This window comes from Rhea americana, unplaced genomic scaffold (genome assembly GCF_003343005.1).
Source record: "Rhea americana isolate MKP2758 unplaced genomic scaffold, rheAme1 scaffold_3, whole genome shotgun sequence".
Taxonomy (NCBI): Eukaryota; Metazoa; Chordata; class Aves; order Rheiformes; family Rheidae; genus Rhea; species Rhea americana.
The window spans coordinates 7,739,335-7,746,561 of record NW_028186423.1 but is presented as its reverse complement, the minus strand read 5'-3'; positions in this window follow the sequence as shown (position 1 = coordinate 7,746,561).

The window sequence follows — 7,227 nt, the reverse complement described above, 5'->3', positions numbered from 1 at the left end:
CAAAACAAATATGAGGGGGGGAAMTTCAGCATTCTTAGAGGAAGAAATAGCTTTTAGTCTGAGTTCAAACTAGGAAAAACCTCACATTATACTGAGCTAATAATCCTAGTTATAAACATATTTCTGTACAAATTAAACAGTTTATGTCGTAAAATCAAGTAGATCTGAGCTTCTTAATACAATTCATATATCACACCAGAAGCCATAGAACTTAGAGCARAAGGTTTAGCTTAGTAGGCCATGGACTTTTTTTTCCTCCTTTTTTTCTTCCTTTTAAGAAATTAGTTTTTTGTGGTCTGAAAGCAAATATGTTTATTTTCAGGATGATGCTGATTAAATTTTGCTGTTGACATAATGAAGATGTAAAGATTGAGAGAGAATTGCTGTGGATGTAAAGCAGGTGCTTACTATTCTGTAAGGGGAAAAATATATCTTTAGCCACTTTYAACAATCTTTTTATTTTCTGTATTGAGTATTACAGTACCTTTAAATCAGTAATGCTTTCTGCCTTGTCATGCTAAATTTTTTATGACATGGAGTAGAAAAACAGTTTACTAGAGAAATACTTTTTAAAAATCTGATGTTTTTCTTAGAAGCTAAATATTTGTGATTATGTCTTTGGCTACTTGATTTTTACATTTTTAAAGCCTTGATATTGTACTTCATCATCATCATAGAATTGGTAAGGTTGTAAGAGACCTCTGGAGGTCATCTAGTCCAACCCCCAAACAGGTGGCTCATACAGGGATTGAACCCACAACCTTGGCATTATAAGCACCATGCTCTAACCARTTGAGCTAAGCCTAATCCCATAATCCCATAACCCCATTTCCCCAGTACAAGAGAGACATGGAGCTACTGGAGAGGGTCCARCGTAGGGCTACGAAGATGATCAGAGGGCTGGAGCATCTGCCCTCTGAGGAACGGCTGYGAGAGCTGGGCCTGTTCAGCCTGGGGAAGAGAAGACTGAAGGGGGATCTTATCCATGTCTACAAGTACCTGAAGGAAAGGTGTCAAGGGGATGGGACTGAGCTCTTTTCAGTTGTCCTGTGTGACAGGACAAGAGGCAATGGACAAGAGCACAGGAAGTTCTGCCTGAGCGTGAGGGGRAATTTCTTCCCTGTGTGAGTGATGGAGCACTGGCACGGGTTGCCCAGAGAGGTTGTGGAGTCTCCTTCTCTGGAGATCTTCAAGGCCMACCTGGATGCAACCCTGTCTAACATGCTCAAGGTGACCCTGCTGAGTGGGGAGRTTGGACTAGATGATCTCCAGAGGTCCCTTCCAACCTTACTGATTCTATGATTCTGTGATTCTTCAAATTAATTAAATCCATCTTGGAAGTATGCTCTATTTGTGTTCTGGCACAACCATCGTTAACATGGTTTTTAGAAGATACAAGGCAAAGCTTTGCACAAAGAGATGGCGTAGTTTTCAAGAGACACTATGGGACCTTTTAGTACTGTAGCACAGTGATCAGCAATCATTAAGACTATTCAAGATGCGGTCTTGACCTGTAATTTATAGTCTTCAGTAAAGGCTAGGTTCTCCCTCTAGCATCAGAATTTCTGATGATAAAAGTAGAAGAGATGGTTCAAGGAAACTAATCCACAATTCATAAGATTTACCTCAGCTTTTCTGGAGGTAACAGCAAGGTGATGGATGCCTCAATATTTGCCTTTTGTCAATGATTTCCATTGAACTGCCTCGCATGGAAGGATACCAGGATTCCATTCTTTCCTCCTGTTTACCCTTGATAAGATTCTTAAATTAAGTGTGACACCTGCCTATTTCAGACAGCCTATGAGTTCCCATACATCAAGGTAATTTCCAATTTGGAAATGTGTAAGAATCTGCAAATAAGCTTATTGCAATACAGCAACAACAACAACAGCAACAAAGGGAAAAACCAAAAAATGAATAGATAATACGTGGGAGATAGAAAATGATATCATAGAATACTTCAAGTTATAGGAATATTCTGTACATACTAGATACATAGAAGTGCCAGTACATGTTTTGTAATCTATAACTTCAAACTCTCATTATTTTGCATTTCAACAGTACATTCACAATAGAAATGTAGTCTTGGTAACTGACATATATTCTGTATCACCCTGTACATACAGCAAAGTCTTCAGTACCCCTAGAGTTAATATCTCAAATGCAAAATATGAAAATGCATTTCAAGACTAATGCATTTTAAGACTAATACTGCAGGTTTGGATGACTTCGGTGAATTAGACTTAATAGGCATTGACAACATCCATATTAACAGTTCCTTTGGAGCAGTTTCTTTGTAAAATGTCAATTCCTATTAAGAATAATGTGTGCTGTACATGGAGCCTACTGAAATCAATGGTACATTACCGGAGTGGTGCATGCATAATACAATTAATTAYGAAAAAGTTATGTAAATTCACACCAAATATTTTATTAACGTTCAAATGAATCCGCACTCATTTTCTTCAAAGTACACAACCCATTCTAAGGTTGAGCCACAAAGCGTCTTAGATGCTCGTATTCATTCTTGTTGAAACCAMCTTCCTCAAAGCTACCGCTGAACTGCCGCATGAACCTGTTAGTGTCTAAAACTCTWCTTTACCAATGCTTCCATTTAATATATCTACCATTTACGACCAGTTTTTTATATCATTTCAGGCTGTGTACTATCCTCACACATTTAGAATTCTAATATCCCTTTGATAGACTAAAACCATATCTTGAACTTGACTGAACAATCAGGAAAATGTTATCCATGGAAAGATAAATACTCTCTTGTCTGGAGAAGCAATGAGCTGGTCTCTTTGTAAAGCTTCTTTCTATGCAGAATTCCACRGGAACATGCAAATTGACAAACATACCTGAAATAAATATATAAATGGAGTTAATACATGCAAGAAATACTAACTCCTGACTGAGTTCAAATAAAACAGCCATATCTGTATTACAAAATTAAAGAAACTCAGGGACTAATCCTTGACTTGGAGCATCTACGGCAATGATCAGCCTTCATCAACAATGCATAGAGATTGATGATATGAAACTGAAATTATATGTTGCATGTTGTAAGAAGTGGCAAAAGATTATGGGTGAGTGTTTGAAGGTGCAGTCTAGTGGGATAGGATTGTACTTAGGGAGCCAAACTGTATCYAAGTCACACTGTCCCTTGGAGGTTGTCCCGTGTGCTTCTTGTCCCGTGAACCTCAGGGGATACTTCAGATACTGCGGACTACCGTTTGGAATTGCTCCTGAGAGTTCATGCTGATACAGGCAAAACAGTGTAAGGCAATTAGCTAACATTTAGCTGAGTGCCATGGATGATCAGTGCTTGAGGTTAAACCATGACTTTCTTAAAAGTATAGATTTAGCCAATAACWGTATAGCATTTTTGTTTCATAATTAGTTTGCAGAAATAAAAGTTTGAGGACATAATAATTTCACCCTATATTTTTAAGATGTGATGCTCCACTTATCTCAACAGAGGAACACAACTCCTTAGACAGTAACATGTCCAGAACAAATTTATGGCAGATGCAATATTTCCATGCAATATGACTAGAAAAGTGTGKTTTTTTTTTCCCAGTATTGATTGTCTGTAAGTATATGTGTGTGTTTAAATATCCCACTCCTCAGAATCATTTGGTGGGAAAAGTTTTCAGCCTCAGCTGTGTGTTAGCCATTAAGCACTCTACTGAGCTTTCTGCGGTAGGAATCTCTCATCGACGTCTATTTGAACTCTGACACATTAAAAACACAATTAAATAAGAACTGAGTAGGTTTTCCATATTTTACAGTTAGGTTCCCCCTAACTGTAACTGCATTGGGATATATGTGTCTAGCTCTGCATAGCCCCGTAGTCATCTGAAGGACATCTAAGCTACATTAAGAAGGATTAGATACAGACTTAGTCATCTTCTGGAGGATAAAACTAAATATGTGTATAATGAAGAGAGGTAAGTGACTAACTAGAATGGTCTGGATTTCTCTTTGCAGGTCTACAGAATGCATGAATTTCTAAATTAGCCTTATAGAAAACTTAGACACTTTGGATGACCTGGTTTACCTGCCTGCCAAGTTAGGTCCACCAGATTTCATTCTCAGTACTTTGACTTTAATACTGCCTTCTCTTTGGATCAAAATCTAAAAATAATATTACTTGCTTGCTTTCTGCAAACTGAAGATGAACTGACCCTTAATGCTGAACTTAAATGTATTAGTCATATTTATAATCACTTTAAATATTAAAATGGTGCAAAAAGCAATTAACATAAATTAAAACATAAATTTTAAACTGCCAGCTCTTAAAATAATAGCAATAATAATAATAATCAGACACCTATTGACAAAAGATCTGATCCTGGCGCCACTGAAGTCAGGCCACATATTATTTTAATTTCTTCTAGCTAGCTTCCTAGTTTCTAGTTGCTGTGTTATAGTATATATCAGTGTAGCATCTAAGTGCCACCAAGGGAATAGTTAACAGTTAATAGTTAGTCTGGAGAATAGAAAACCGAGTGGGGTGGATCTTATCAAAGTCTATAAGTAGCTGAAGGGAGAGTGTCAAGGGGATGGGGACAAACTCTTTTCAGTTGTCCCGTGTGACAGGACAAGAGGCAATGGGCAGAAATTKAAGCACAGSAAGTTCYGCCTGAGCGTGARGGGGAATTTCTTCCCTGTGMSAGTGACGGAGCACTGGCACAGGTTGCCCAGAGAGGTTGTGGAGTCTCCTTCTGTGGAGATCTTCAAGGCCCGCCTGGATGCAACCCTGTCTAACATGCTCTAGGTGACCTTGCTTGAGCAGGTCTAGATCTAGATCATCTTGAACTAGATGATCTCCAGAGGTCTYTTTCAACCTCAACCATTCTGTGGTTCTGTAACTGCTATAACAACTGCCCAGTGGTCAATTTTTTGCTCTCCACTTCCCTTAAGGCATGCATTCTCTTAAAAGCTATGCRTATATTTTCATTTCTTGAGTTTTTAAGCACAGCTTCCTCTTGTCTTCCTTTTCAACTCCTCTTTCATTTCCCAGAGCCACTTTCAGTGATAATTTTGTGATTGCCGATTAGAGCAGTTTATGTTTTACTTGAAAGGTGTTAAACTWAGGCTCATTTTAGTCTGTCCAGATAAAGCTTTAGTTTTGTTGTTGAGATAGTCCTATATCACAGTCTTYTGAACCTCCTCACTATTGTCAGGCTGATTCTGCCTACAGAAAATCCCCCTAAAAGGAGATCTTTATTATGAAGAGGGAGATACTCTGTGAGATATCTCAGGCATTTAACAGAGATTACTTTTGAAGGTGGCTGATATGGGATGACTCTTTTAGGAGTGATCACATTAAGTAGWGTTTTCTGGCTTTTTTGTTTTGCTTTAATTGAATATTCTAAAATTTTTATTGTTCTAGTGCTGATATCTCACTGTCAAATATCAACAAAGTTTCAGGAGCATGCCAAAATGTGATGGCCAATGACTAATACTGATGTATCCAAAGATGGATGTCTCTTATTAGCCACTTTATTAGCCATTATTGAAAAGAATTGTTAATTCCCTATAAAGCTTCATCTGACAATTTTGTCTGAAATAAAACAGGAAATAAAAGAAAACTAGTAACTCTGCTGAAATCTATGCCTTTAAAAGGTAGTTCATTAGTAAATTATATAGGATGAGACTTCTGGAAGATAAGACTACAGATACATAACAAGTAAAGCTAGTGAGGATATAGAGAAATAGACAAACAAAAAAGCATTTGGGTTAGTTTAATTTAGGGATACTAAAACAAATAGACTGCCCAACCACTACAGATACATAAATTTTGTATGTGCTAATTAAGATCAGTGACACCTTGAGTCTCCTGTTTTAGTACATTGCACTATCCACAGTGCAATTTAGATTCTCACAGCTGTTACCAAAAGTCAGGCTTAGTCCATTACTTTAATTAATCTAAGCTCATTATCGGCACGACAGCCTTCCTGTGAACAGAAAGTCAAAGGAGAAGATGTATCATTAGTGAAATTTTTAGAGTAACTGCAGGAAACTGAAACATTAAAAATCTTCTAACCTTAGTAAAGTTCTTTGATCTGTAACAATACCAATGGCATCTCTAAATACAACCTTGAAATAAATACTTGAGGGCATGCAAATCTGGTGCGTAACAGAAAATGTCATTTGTAAGAACCAACTGCTTTCTTTTTTTAATAAATAAATAAATTAAATTAATTAATAAACCTTGAACATATGCTTTGATTATGATCTAAATATTCTTCCAATATTAKGAAAAGAATAGAAAAATTCTTTTGGTAGAAAAGAAATGAATAATTGCAATAATCTATTTTAGAAATATGTAGAAAAAAGATATGGTTTAAACCACATAGATATGGTTTGAAATCAATGTATTCTGTTAAAGAAAGCYTAAACTACCTACTTGAGGTACAGATTACTGTTCTCTTTCTTTCTCCCTTTCTTTCTCTCTCTCCCTCTCCCCCCTCCATTTTTCTGAGTATATTATATAGCTATATGAGATATATACTGTGAAAATATATACCAAATTTAAATATATTTCCATATAGGGAAGATAATTTTTGATCCTTCATGAAAATATGTTTTCATAGCCTGTCAAAATTAGTTCAATAAATAAGTGAAAACTAYGTTAAACTTGAATTAAAAGTGAGAATGTAAAATATAACCGAGGGCAGAYTTGTAACAAGAATTTTTAGTTATCATAAACACAAATACTACAACTCCAGAAATTCATTCTCAAGGTTGTACTTTAAAGAAAACCAAAAGTGTAAACCTGTGGATATTCCCCACTGAGCAACAAACAATAATTTCATATCTCCAATTAACATGCAGTTCTGGAAAATATGAACTAAAATATTTACATTAGCTGCCCATTAATAAAGGGGAGTGAGAAGGGAACTAAAAGAAATGAAGGAGAGACAAAGAGCTGCAAAACTTCAGGATGGYGATAGGATGTAATAGGTATGTTTTSTCCTATTTTTTATAAAYAGGTAATCAAGATAATAAACCTCTCTTCAACTCAGTATTTTTATATCAGCAAAATAACRAATATAAGTTTTTAAAAATAATTTTCTTCCCAAAGATATTGATAGGATGTAGCTGCCAAAGGGGACAGACTTAATGATGCTCTCCATTGAATACATCCTTGGATTAGATTCACTGGTATGTTGAATGTATTGGTATATTTAATATATTCATTTTGATCTGTAAGGC